Below are 13,151 nucleotides of genomic sequence, written 5' to 3'. Positions count from 1 at the left end.
AGATAGCATTGCATCACATTACATGGCAATGCAATGCACAGTTGCTGAAGTTGAACCAAAATGAGCTTGTAATCTGGCTTCTGCAACTTTGAACATGAAAAATCCAATGAGGAGAAGAAAAGCAAAGCCAAAGAGTCCATCCCAAAATCCGACAAACAAGCAAAATGAACAAAAAACATTGAATTCAATTCTTTCTGATTTTAGAAACTGCATTAAAGAAGGGGTGCACCGGTCCTGGAGATACTGCAATACCAGGTCAATGCGTGGAGTGGACAGAGCAAGCTCTTTTTCCATCTCCCTGTTCTAAAAATCCATTTAATATATGGTCCCCAGATAGGGGACGTATCAGATATTAAACTGATAAGAACAGATACTACACTTGATCTTAGCCAAAAGGCCGAGAAGCGATAACCAGAATTGGTTTCAAACTACGGAGCCACCCAAGGATCCTGAAAAGTCCATTTGTGGAGATGAGCTCCTGGACTCCCGTTAAGAAGACATGTTGTCAACCTCTAGATCCCTTACATGCCTGCACTTTTCGGCTTGCTGCTGCTGCAATCCACGCGTTTTAGATCTGCATAACTCCACCTCTTTAAACACAGCACCTTCACCCCCTGCTGTTCCCACCCGCCTCAACACCGTTGGAAGGGAGGAGAACCAATTAAGGCGGGGGGTGGGGTGGAACGAGCAGCTGTCTACCCTTAGCAGGAGGGCTCCTGATTACATACCTCTCCTGCTGCTGCTGCTGCTGCTGGCTGTCCAGCAGCAGACTGAAGGTGGCTGCTGCTGTGCACAGGTATATAAAGGCTCAGAGCCTATTATGACATGCGCAGCCAGCGTTCCATTGCCACATTCCATCTACTGCAGGCAGGATACCTGGCTGGCTGAATGTCGCTGAGAAGCTCACAGAGACCGCCATAAGCAACAGTTTAACAGAATGCCACAGACTAATCAACCAAACTTTTTGGGTTGGGTTCTCTTTTATAGTCTGCAGGCATTAAATGAAAGAAGTCAGTGTTCCAGCAGAAGGAGACAACGTTTCAGAAAAGGCATTGTAGCAAACCAAAAAAGAAATTTTAAGCGCAGCAGAGTAACCAGCGCACATACCTGTTAGCTCAGGTGAGTTTAAAAGGCTGCTGTTGATAACAAGGGCATTTGCTAAATAGATGGTGTGTGTGCAACAATATACTGAAAGGTCAATTATATTGTGCAGCTTATCTCACCACCTGTAGTTATTTAGGTGAAAGCTCCAAAATGCTTGCCTAATATGTCTGTTTATCCAAAAGGAAGTAAAAAGGGAGAGCTAGAAAGATAGCATTGCATCACATTACATGGCAATGCAATGCACAGTTGCTGAAGTTGAACCAAAATGAGCTTGTAATCTGGCTTCTGCAACTTTGAACATGAAAAATCCAATGAGGAGAAGAAAAGCAAAGCCAAAGAGTCCATCCCAAAATCCGACAAACAAGCAAAATGAACAAAAAACATTGAATTCAATTCTTTCTGATTTTAGAAACTGCATTAAAGAAGGGGTGCACCGGTCCTGGAGATACTGCAATACCAGGTCAATGCGTGGAGTGGACAGAGCAAGCTCTTTTTCCATCTCCCTGTTCTAAAAATCCATTTAATATATGGTCCCCAGATAGAGGACGTATCAGATATTAAACTGATAAGAACAGATACTACACTTGATCTTAGCCAAAAGGCCGAGAAGCGATAACCAGAATTGGTTTCAAACTACGGAGCCACCCAAGGATCCTGAAAAGTCCATTTGTGGAGATGAGCTCCTGGACTCCCGTTAAGAAGACATGTTGTCAACCTCTAGATCCCTTACATGCCTGCACTTTTCGGCTTGCTGCTGCTGCAATCCACGCGTTTTAGATCTGCATAACTCCACCTCTTTAAACACAGCACCTTCACCCCCTGCTGTTCCCACCCGCCTCAACACCGTTGTAAGGGAGGAGAACCAATTAAGGCGGGGGGTGGGGTGGAACGAGCAGCTGTCTACCCTTAGCAGGAGGGCTCCTGATTACATACCTCTCCTGCTGCTGCTGCTGCTGGCTGTCCAGCAGCAGACTGAAGGTGGCTGCTGCTGTGCACAGGTATATAAAGGCTCAGAGCCTATTATGACACGCGCAGCCAGCGTTCCATTGCCACATTCCATCTACTGCAGGCAGGATACCTGGCTGGCTGAATGTCGCTGAGAAGCTCACAGAGACCGCCATAAGCAACAGTTTAACAGAATGCCACAGACTAATCAACCAAACTTTTTGGGTTGGGTTCTCTTTTATAGTCTGCAGGCATTAAATGAAAGAAGTCAGTGTTCCAGCAGAAGGAGACAACGTTTCAGAAAAGGCATTGTAGCAAACCAAAAAAGAAATTTTAAGCGCAGCAGAGTAACCAGCGCACATACCTGTTAGCTCAGGTGAGTTTAAAAGGCTGCTGTTGATAACAAGGGCATTTGCTAAATAGATGGTGTGTGTGCAACAATATACTGAAAGGTCAATTATATTGTGCAGCTTATCTCACCACCTGTAGTTATTTAGGTGAAAGCTCCAAAATGCTTGCCTAATATGTCTGTTTATCCAAAAGGAAGTAAAAAGGGAGAGCTAGAAAGATAGCATTGCATCACATTACATGGCAATGCAATGCACAGTTGCTGAAGTTGAACCAAAATGAGCTTGTAATCTGGCTTCTGCAACTTTGAACATGAAAAATCCAATGAGGAGAAGAAAAGCAAAGCCAAAGAGTCCATCCCAAAATCCGACAAACAAGCAAAATGAACAAAAAACATTGAATTCAATTCTTTCTGATTTTAGAAACTGCATTAAAGAAGGGGTGCACCGGTCCTGGAGATACTGCAATACCAGGTCAATGCGTGGAGTGGACAGAGCAAGCTCTTTTTCCATCTCCCTGTTCTAAAAATCCATTTAATATATGGTCCCCAGATAGGGGACGTATCAGATATTAAACTGATAAGAACAGATACTACACTTGATCTTAGCCAAAAGGCCGAGAAGCGATAACCAGAATTGGTTTCAAACTACGGAGCCACCCAAGGATCCTGAAAAGTCCATTTGTGGAGATGAGCTCCTGGACTCCCGTTAAGAAGACATGTTGTCAACCTCTAGATCCCTTACATGCCTGCACTTTTCGGCTTGCTGCTGCTGCAATCCACGCGTTTTAGATCTGCATAACTCCACCTCTTTAAACACAGCACCTTCACCCCCTGCTGTTCCCACCCGCCTCAACACCGTTGGAAGGGAGGAGAACCAATTAAGGCGGGGGGTGGGGTGGAACGAGCAGCTGTCTACCCTTAGCAGGAGGGCTCCTGATTACATACCTCTCCTGCTGCTGCTGCTGCTGGCTGTCCAGCAGCAGACTGAAGGTGGCTGCTGCTGTGCACAGGTATATAAAGGCTCAGAGCCTATTATGACACGCGCAGCCAGCGTTCCATTGCCACATTCCATCTACTGCAGGCAGGATACCTGGCTGGCTGAATGTCGCTGAGAAGCTCACAGAGACCGCCATAAGCAACAGTTTAACAGAATGCCACAGACTAATCAACCAAACTTTTTGGGTTGGGTTCTCTTTTATAGTCTGCAGGCATTAAATGAAAGAAGTCAGTGTTCCAGCAGAAGGAGACAACGTTTCAGAAAAGGCATTGTAGCAAACCAAAAAAGAAATTTTAAGCGCAGCAGAGTAACCAGCGCACATACCTGTTAGCTCAGGTGAGTTTAAAAGGCTGCTGTTGATAACAAGGGCATTTGCTAAATAGATGGTGTGTGTGCAACAATATACTGAAAGGTCAATTATATTGTGCAGCTTATCTCACCACCTGTAGTTATTTAGGTGAAAGCTCCAAAATGCTTGCCTAATATGTCTGTTTATCCAAAAGGAAGTAAAAAGGGAGAGCTAGAAAGATAGCATTGCATCACATTACATGGCAATGCAATGCACAGTTGCTGAAGTTGAACCAAAATGAGCTTGTAATCTGGCTTCTGCAACTTTGAACATGAAAAATCCAATGAGGAGAAGAAAAGCAAAGCCAAAGAGTCCATCCCAAAATCCGACAAACAAGCAAAATGAACAAAAAACATTGAATTCAATTCTTTCTGATTTTAGAAACTGCATTAAAGAAGGGATGCACCGGTCCTGGAGATACTGCAATACCAGGTCAATGCGTGGAGTGGACAGAGCAAGCTCTTTTTCCATCTCCCTGTTCTAAAAATCCATTTAATATATGGTCCCCAGATAGGGGACGTATCAGATATTAAACTGATAAGAACAGATACTACACTTGATCTTAGCCAAAAGGCCGAGAAGCGATAACCAGAATTGGTTTCAAACTACGGAGCCACCCAAGGATCCTGAAAAGTCCATTTGTGGAGATGAGCTCCTGGACTCCCGTTAAGAAGACATGTTGTCAACCTCTAGATCCCTTACATGCCTGCACTTTTCGGCTTGCTGCTGCTGCAATCCACGCGTTTTAGATCTGCATAACTCCACCTCTTTAAACACAGCACCTTCACCCCCTGCTGTTCCCACCCGCCTCAACACCATTGGAAGGGAGGAGAACCAATTAAGGCGGGGGGTGGGGTGGAACGAGCAGCTGTCTACCCTTAGCAGGAGGGCTCCTGATTACATACCTCTCCTGCTGCTGCTGCTGCTGGCTGTCCAGCAGCAGACTGAAGGTGGCTGCTGCTGTGCACAGGTATATAAAGGCTCAGAGCCTATTATGACACGCGCAGCCAGCGTTCCATTGCCACATTCCATCTACTGCAGGCAGGATACCTGGCTGGCTGAATGTCGCTGAGAAGCTCACAGAGACCGCCATAAGCAACAGTTTAACAGAATGCCACAGACTAATCAACCAAACTTTTTGGGTTGGGTTCTCTTTTATAGTCTGCAGGCATTAAATGAAAGAAGTCAGTGTTCCAGCAGAAGGAGACAACGTTTCAGAAAAGGCATTGTAGCAAACCAAAAAAGAAATTTTAAGCGCAGCAGAGTAACCAGCGCACATACCTGTTAGCTCAGGTGAGTTTAAAAGGCTGCTGTTGATAACAAGGGCATTTGCTAAATAGATGGTGTGTGTGCAACAATATACTGAAAGGTCAATTATATTGTGCAGCTTATCTCACCACCTGTAGTTATTTAGGTGAAAGCTCCAAAATGCTTGCCTAATATGTCTGTTTATCCAAAAGGAAGTAAAAAGGGAGAGCTAGAAAGATAGCATTGCATCACATTACATGGCAATGCAATGCACAGTTGCTGAAGTTGAACCAAAATGAGCTTGTAATCTGGCTTCTGCAACTTTGAACATGAAAAATCCAATGAGGAGAAGAAAAGCAAAGCCAAAGAGTCCATCCCAAAATCCGACAAACAAGCAAAATGAACAAAAAACATTGAATTCAATTCTTTCTGATTTTAGAAACTGCATTAAAGAAGGGGTGCACCGGTCCTGGAGATACTGCAATACCAGGTCAATGCGTGGAGTGGACAGAGCAAGCTCTTTTTCCATCTCCCTGTTCTAAAAATCCATTTAATATATGGTCCCCAGATAGGGGACGTATCAGATATTAAACTGATAAGAACAGATACTACACTTGATCTTAGCCAAAAGGCCGAGAAGCGATAACCAGAATTGGTTTCAAACTACGGAGCCACCCAAGGATCCTGAAAAGTCCATTTGTGGAGATGAGCTCCTGGACTCCCGTTAAGAAGACATGTTGTCAACCTCTAGATCCCTTACATGCCTGCACTTTTCGGCTTGCTGCTGCTGCAATCCACGCGTTTTAGATCTGCATAACTCCACCTCTTTAAACACAGCACCTTCACCCCCTGCTGTTCCCACCCGCCTCAACACCGTTGGAAGGGAGGAGAACCAATTAAGGCGGGGGGTGGGGTGGAACGAGCAGCTGTCTACCCTTAGCAGGAGGGCTCCTGATTACATACCTCTCCTGCTGCTGCTGCTGCTGGCTGTCCAGCAGCAGACTGAAGGTGGCTGCTGCTGTGCACAGGTATATAAAGGCTCAGAGCCTATTATGACACGCGCAGCCAGCGTTCCATTGCCACATTCCATCTACTGCAGGCAGGATACCTGGCTGGCTGAATGTCGCTGAGAAGCTCACAGAGACCGCCATAAGCAACAGTTTAACAGAATGCCACAGACTAATCAACCAAACTTTTTGGGTTGGGTTCTCTTTTATAGTCTGCAGGCATTAAATGAAAGAAGTCAGTGTTCCAGCAGAAGGAGACAACGTTTCAGAAAAGGCATTGTAGCAAACCAAAAAAGAAATTTTAAGCGCAGCAGAGTAACCAGCGCACATACCTGTTAGCTCAGGTGAGTTTAAAAGGCTGCTGTTGATAACAAGGGCATTTGCTAAATAGATGGTGTGTGTGCAACAATATACTGAAAGGTCAATTATATTGTGCAGCTTATCTCACCACCTGTAGTTATTTAGGTGAAAGCTCCAAAATGCTTGCCTAATATGTCTGTTTATCCAAAAGGAAGTAAAAAGGGAGAGCTAGAAAGATAGCATTGCATCACATTACATGGCAATGCAATGCACAGTTGCTGAAGTTGAACCAAAATGAGCTTGTAATCTGGCTTCTGCAACTTTGAACATGAAAAATCCAATGAGGAGAAGAAAAGCAAAGCCAAAGAGTCCATCCCAAAATCCGACAAACAAGCAAAATGAACAAAAAACATTGAATTCAATTCTTTCTGATTTTAGAAACTGCATTAAAGAAGGGGTGCACCGGTCCTGGAGATACTGCAATACCAGGTCAATGCGTGGAGTGGACAGAGCAAGCTCTTTTTCCATCTCCCTGTTCTAAAAATCCATTTAATATATGGTCCCCAGATAGGGGACGTATCAGATATTAAACTGATAAGAACAGATACTACACTTGATCTTAGCCAAAAGGCCGAGAAGCGATAACCAGAATTGGTTTCAAACTACGGAGCCACCCAAGGATCCTGAAAAGTCCATTTGTGGAGATGAGCTCCTGGACTCCCGTTAAGAAGACATGTTGTCAACCTCTAGATCCCTTACATGCCTGCACTTTTCGGCTTGCTGCTGCTGCAATCCACGCGTTTTAGATCTGCATAACTCCACCTCTTTAAACACAGCACCTTCACCCCCTGCTGTTCCCACCCGCCTCAACACCGTTGGAAGGGAGGAGAACCAATTAAGGCGGGGGGTGGGGTGGAACGAGCAGCTGTCTACCCTTAGCAGGAGGGCTCCTGATTACATACCTCTCCTGCTGCTGCTGCTGCTGGCTGTCCAGCAGCAGACTGAAGGTGGCTGCTGCTGTGCACAGGTATATAAAGGCTCAGAGCCTATTATGACACGCGCAGCCAGCGTTCCATTGCCACATTCCATCTACTGCAGGCAGGATACCTGGCTGGCTGAATGTCGCTGAGAAGCTCACAGAGACCGCCATAAGCAACAGTTTAACAGAATGCCACAGACTAATCAACCAAACTTTTTGGGTTGGGTTCTCTTTTATAGTCTGCAGGCATTAAATGAAAGAAGTCAGTGTTCCAGCAGAAGGAGACAACGTTTCAGAAAAGGCATTGTAGCAAACCAAAAAAGAAATTTTAAGCGCAGCAGAGTAACCAGCGCACATACCTGTTAGCTCAGGTGAGTTTAAAAGGCTGCTGTTGATAACAAGGGCATTTGCTAAATAGATGGTGTGTGTGCAACAATATACTGAAAGGTCAATTATATTGTGCAGCTTATCTCACCACCTGTAGTTATTTAGGTGAAAGCTCCAAAATGCTTGCCTAATATGTCTGTTTATCCAAAAGGAAGTAAAAAGGGAGAGCTAGAAAGATAGCATTGCATCACATTACATGGCAATGCAATGCACAGTTGCTGAAGTTGAACCAAAATGAGCTTGTAATCTGGCTTCTGCAACTTTGAACATGAAAAATCCAATGAGGAGAAGAAAAGCAAAGCCAAAGAGTCCATCCCAAAATCCGACAAACAAGCAAAATGAACAAAAAACATTGAATTCAATTCTTTCTGATTTTAGAAACTGCATTAAAGAAGGGGTGCACCGGTCCTGGAGATACTGCAATACCAGGTCAATGCGTGGAGTGGACAGAGCAAGCTCTTTTTCCATCTCCCTGTTCTAAAAATCCATTTAATATATGGTCCCCAGATAGGGGACGTATCAGATATTAAACTGATAAGAACAGATACTACACTTGATCTTAGCCAAAAGGCCGAGAAGCGATAACCAGAATTGGTTTCAAACTACGGAGCCACCCAAGGATCCTGAAAAGTCCATTTGTGGAGATGAGCTCCTGGACTCCCGTTAAGAAGACATGTTGTCAACCTCTAGATCCCTTACATGCCTGCACTTTTCGGCTTGCTGCTGCTGCAATCCACGCGTTTTAGATCTGCATAACTCCACCTCTTTAAACACAGCACCTTCACCCCCTGCTGTTCCCACCCGCCTCAACACCGTTGGAAGGGAGGAGAACCAATTAAGGCGGGGGGTGGGGTGGAACGAGCAGCTGTCTACCCTTAGCAGGAGGGCTCCTGATTACATACCTCTCCTGCTGCTGCTGCTGCTGGCTGTCCAGCAGCAGACTGAAGGTGGCTGCTGCTGTGCACAGGTATATAAAGGCTCAGAGCCTATTATGACACGCGCAGCCAGCGTTCCATTGCCACATTCCATCTACTGCAGGCAGGATACCTGGCTGGCTGAATGTCGCTGAGAAGCTCACAGAGACCGCCATAAGCAACAGTTTAACAGAATGCCACAGACTAATCAACCAAACTTTTTGGGTTGGGTTCTCTTTTATAGTCTGCAGGCATTAAATGAAAGAAGTCAGTGTTCCAGCAGAAGGAGACAACGTTTCAGAAAAGGCATTGTAGCAAACCAAAAAAGAAATTTTAAGCGCAGCAGAGTAACCAGCGCACATACCTGTTAGCTCAGGTGAGTTTAAAAGGCTGCTGTTGATAACAAGGGCATTTGCTAAATAGATGGTGTGTGTGCAACAATATACTGAAAGGTCAATTATATTGTGCAGCTTATCTCACCACCTGTAGTTATTTAGGTGAAAGCTCCAAAATGCTTGCCTAATATGTCTGTTTATCCAAAAGGAAGTAAAAAGGGAGAGCTAGAAAGATAGCATTGCATCACATTACATGGCAATGCAATGCACAGTTGCTGAAGTTGAACCAAAATGAGCTTGTAATCTGGCTTCTGCAACTTTGAACATGAAAAATCCAATGAGGAGAAGAAAAGCAAAGCCAAAGAGTCCATCCCAAAATCCGACAAACAAGCAAAATGAACAAAAAACATTGAATTCAATTCTTTCTGATTTTAGAAACTGCATTAAAGAAGGGGTGCACCGGTCCTGGAGATACTGCAATACCAGGTCAATGCGTGGAGTGGACAGAGCAAGCTCTTTTTCCATCTCCCTGTTCTAAAAATCCATTTAATATATGGTCCCCAGATAGGGGACGTATCAGATATTAAACTGATAAGAACAGATTTTTTTAATTGAATGCGTCAGAAGACGCGACATAAATTAAATTCCATTTGCATGGATAACCAAAAAAATGTCGCCTACGCCTTAATCATCCGAATTCAACTTTTTGTTTTTTTTAAGAAAATTTAATGATAATTAATAAATAAAACATAACATAACATATCCTTACATCAACAACAAAAAACTTCCAACAAAAACATCAACTCAACATTTTTCTTCTTCCACGTTTCTTCTTCCTCCATGACATGTCCAACAATTTCCAGTCAAAACCTTGCAGCAAAATCTTTTCATCTTCTTCAGCTTCAGCACTGGTATCAACACAATCCTGCATTACTTTCTCTTTTCCCTTATCATCCACCTTCCTTTTTTCCTTAACGTCTTTACTTCTAGGTACTCTCTCCAGTCTGCAAAACATAGAGTCCCCAACTCCTGAGAACTCCTGCTTCTCTCCCACAAACTCCTTCTTATTTTCAACTACTTGTATATCTTTGTCTTCTTTCTCTTTACAATCTTCAAACGATTCTTCAAATATCTTTTTCCCTTTCTCCTCTTTTTTCCCACCTTCCTCATAACAAAATCCAGGTTTCCCATTATCAATTCTTCTTTTACCATTTTCCACATAACTGAATCCACATTTACCATTTATAACAATCCTTCCTAAACTTAGTTCATTTTGTCCATTTTCCCAAACTAGGAAACTTCTCTTCCCATTCCAGACTCCCACTTTATTTAAGTAGTCCTTCTGGAATTTTACCAAAATACTCCATGGCTTCAAAAACTCCATCACTTCCTCCATCTCTACAAAGGGGTCATCCATACAGATAACCACCTTTTTCGGCCTTCCAGCAAAAAGAGCATTAACTCCAATTTCTTTTCCTTCCCAATTCTTGAGAAGACAAATACACTTTTCTTCAGACTTCAGTGTTACGTCAAATACCTTTTTAAACTTGATTTCTTGCATACAAAAAATGTCCTCTTCAATGATCGTCCCATACTTGAACAGAATATCCAAGATCTGATTCTCCTCCAACGAAAAATCCTCTAACTCCGTCTTCACACAGAACCGTAAACAGTTCCTCTTCCTCGTCAACTCCATCTTCTTCCTCCAAAAGAACTGCCCCCCACAGCTATGTGTGGTGACACGATGATCGCCTCTCGTTGCCCAGGGACTAATCCGACTCCCCAATAGCAGCAGGAGGGTGAAGCCCTGCCGTTAGACAAAGCGATCCCCCCAGGCCAAGGAGCCGGGTACCCTGGGCACCTCCTAGCCAAGGCCAAGGCAGCAACTGGTAGATCACTGCACCTGATCTTAGCCAAAAGGCCGAGAAGCGATAACCAGAATTGGTTTCAAACTACGGAGCCACCCAAGGATCCTGAAAAGTCCATTTGTGGAGATGAGCTCCTGGACTCCCGTTAAGAAGACATGTTGTCAACCTCTAGATCCCTTACATGCCTGCACTTTTCGGCTTGCTGCTGCTGCAATCCACGCGTTTTAGATCTGCATAACTCCACCTCTTTAAACACAGCACCTTCACCCCCTGCTGTTCCCACCCGCCTCAACACCGTTGGAAGGGAGGAGAACCAATTAAGGCGGGGGGTGGGGTGGAACGAGCAGCTGTCTACCCTTAGCAGGAGGGCTCCTGATTACATACCTCTCCTGCTGCTGCTGCTGCTGGCTGTCCAGCAGCAGACTGAAGGTGGCTGCTGCTGTGCACAGGTATATAAAGGCTCAGAGCCTATTATGACACGCGCAGCCAGCGTTCCATTGCCACATTCCATCTACTGCAGGCAGGATACCTGGCTGGCTGAATGTCGCTGAGAAGCTCACAGAGACCGCCATAAGCAACAGTTTAACAGAATGCCACAGACTAATCAACCAAACTTTTTGGGTTGGGTTCTCTTTTATAGTCTGCAGGCATTAAATGAAAGAAGTCAGTGTTCCAGCAGAAGGAGACAACGTTTCAGAAAAGGCATTGTAGCAAACCAAAAAAGAAATTTTAAGCGCAGCAGAGTAACCAGCGCACATACCTGTTAGCTCAGGTGAGTTTAAAAGGCTGCTGTTGATAACAAGGGCATTTGCTAAATAGATGGTGTGTGTGCAACAATATACTGAAAGGTCAATTATATTGTGCAGCTTATCTCACCACCTGTAGTTATTTAGGTGAAAGCTCCAAAATGCTTGCCTAATATGTCTGTTTATCCAAAAGGAAGTAAAAAGGGAGAGCTAGAAAGATAGCATTGCATCACATTACATGGCAATGCAATGCACAGTTGCTGAAGTTGAACCAAAATGAGCTTGTAATCTGGCTTCTGCAACTTTGAACATGAAAAATCCAATGAGGAGAAGAAAAGCAAAGCCAAAGAGTCCATCCCAAAATCCGACAAACAAGCAAAATGAACAAAAAACATTGAATTCAATTCTTTCTGATTTTAGAAACTGCATTAAAGAAGGGGTGCACCGGTCCTGGAGATACTGCAATACCAGGTCAATGCGTGGAGTGGACAGAGCAAGCTCTTTTTCCATCTCCCTGTTCTAAAAATCCATTTAATATATGGTCCCCAGATAGGGGACGTATCAGATATTAAACTGATAAGAACAGATACTACACTTGATCTTAGCCAAAAGGCCGAGAAGCGATAACCAGAATTGGTTTCAAACTACGGAGCCACCCAAGGATCCTGAAAAGTCCATTTGTGGAGATGAGCTCCTGGACTCCCGTTAAGAAGACATGTTGTCAACCTCTAGATCCCTTACATGCCTGCACTTTTCGGCTTGCTGCTGCTGCAATCCACGCGTTTTAGATCTGCATAACTCCACCTCTTTAAACACAGCACCTTCACCCCCTGCTGTTCCCACCCGCCTCAACACCGTTGGAAGGGAGGAGAACCAATTAAGGCGGGGGGTGGGGTGGAACGAGCAGCTGTCTACCCTTAGCAGGAGGGCTCCTGATTACATACCTCTCCTGCTGCTGCTGCTGCTGGCTGTCCAGCAGCAGACTGAAGGTGGCTGCTGCTGTGCACAGGTATATAAAGGCTCAGAGCCTATTATGACACGCGCAGCCAGCGTTCCATTGCCACATTCCATCTACTGCAGGCAGGATACCTGGCTGGCTGAATGTCGCTGAGAAGCTCACAGAGACCGCCATAAGCAACAGTTTAACAGAATGCCACAGACTAATCAACCAAACTTTTTGGGTTGGGTTCTCTTTTATAGTCTGCAGGCATTAAATGAAAGAAGTCAGTGTTCCAGCAGAAGGAGACAACGTTTCAGAAAAGGCATTGTAGCAAACCAAAAAAGAAATTTTAAGCGCAGCAGAGTAACCAGCGCACATACCTGTTAGCTCAGGTGAGTTTAAAAGGCTGCTGTTGATAACAAGGGCATTTGCTAAATAGATGGTGTGTGTGCAACAATATACTGAAAGGTCAATTATATTGTGCAGCTTATCTCACCACCTGTAGTTATTTAGGTGAAAGCTCCAAAATGCTTGCCTAATATGTCTGTTTATCCAAAAGGAAGTAAAAAGGGAGAGCTAGAAAGATAGCATTGCATCACATTACATGGCAATGCAATGCACAGTTGCTGAAGTTGAACCAAAATGAGCTTGTAATCTGGCTTCTGCAACTTTGAACATGAAAA

General features: G+C 44.3%; 9 non-coding genes across 9 annotated transcripts; all 9 read right to left on the bottom strand.

Annotated features, from left to right (window-relative positions):
• Positions 1–218: 218 nt before the first annotated feature.
• Positions 219–409, bottom strand: LOC141221208 (U2 spliceosomal RNA). The gene has a single exon (XR_012289249.1). It is a non-coding gene; the product is annotated as a U2 spliceosomal RNA (small nuclear RNA).
• A 1,118-nt stretch (positions 410–1,527) lies between these two features.
• On the bottom strand, positions 1,528–1,718 carry LOC141221470 (U2 spliceosomal RNA). Its single transcript, XR_012289501.1, has one exon. It is a non-coding gene; the product is annotated as a U2 spliceosomal RNA (small nuclear RNA).
• Positions 1,719–2,833: 1,115 nt separating this feature from the next.
• On the bottom strand, positions 2,834–3,024 carry LOC141221206 (U2 spliceosomal RNA). Its single transcript, XR_012289247.1, has one exon. It is a non-coding gene; the product is annotated as a U2 spliceosomal RNA (small nuclear RNA).
• Positions 3,025–4,139: 1,115 nt separating this feature from the next.
• Positions 4,140–4,330, bottom strand: LOC141221460 (U2 spliceosomal RNA). The gene has a single exon (XR_012289491.1). It is a non-coding gene; the product is annotated as a U2 spliceosomal RNA (small nuclear RNA).
• A 1,115-nt stretch (positions 4,331–5,445) lies between these two features.
• Positions 5,446–5,636, bottom strand: LOC141221205 (U2 spliceosomal RNA). The gene has a single exon (XR_012289246.1). It is a non-coding gene; the product is annotated as a U2 spliceosomal RNA (small nuclear RNA).
• Positions 5,637–6,751: 1,115 nt separating this feature from the next.
• On the bottom strand, positions 6,752–6,942 carry LOC141221204 (U2 spliceosomal RNA). The gene has a single exon (XR_012289245.1). It is a non-coding gene; the product is annotated as a U2 spliceosomal RNA (small nuclear RNA).
• A 1,115-nt stretch (positions 6,943–8,057) lies between these two features.
• Positions 8,058–8,248, bottom strand: LOC141221202 (U2 spliceosomal RNA). The gene has a single exon (XR_012289244.1). It is a non-coding gene; the product is annotated as a U2 spliceosomal RNA (small nuclear RNA).
• A 1,115-nt stretch (positions 8,249–9,363) lies between these two features.
• On the bottom strand, positions 9,364–9,550 carry LOC141221556 (U2 spliceosomal RNA). The gene has a single exon (XR_012289583.1). It is a non-coding gene; the product is annotated as a U2 spliceosomal RNA (small nuclear RNA).
• A 2,412-nt stretch (positions 9,551–11,962) lies between these two features.
• Positions 11,963–12,153, bottom strand: LOC141221201 (U2 spliceosomal RNA). The gene has a single exon (XR_012289243.1). It is a non-coding gene; the product is annotated as a U2 spliceosomal RNA (small nuclear RNA).
• Positions 12,154–13,151: the final 998 nt, after the last annotated feature.

Source organism: Phyllobates terribilis, unplaced genomic scaffold, assembly GCF_046119375.1.
Source record: "Phyllobates terribilis strain yellow unplaced genomic scaffold, ASM4611937v1 Scaffold_325__1_contigs__length_2139453, whole genome shotgun sequence".
In the NCBI taxonomy this organism is placed as follows: Eukaryota; Metazoa; Chordata; class Amphibia; order Anura; family Dendrobatidae; genus Phyllobates; species Phyllobates terribilis.
This window is presented reverse-complemented; position numbering and strand designations above follow the sequence as displayed.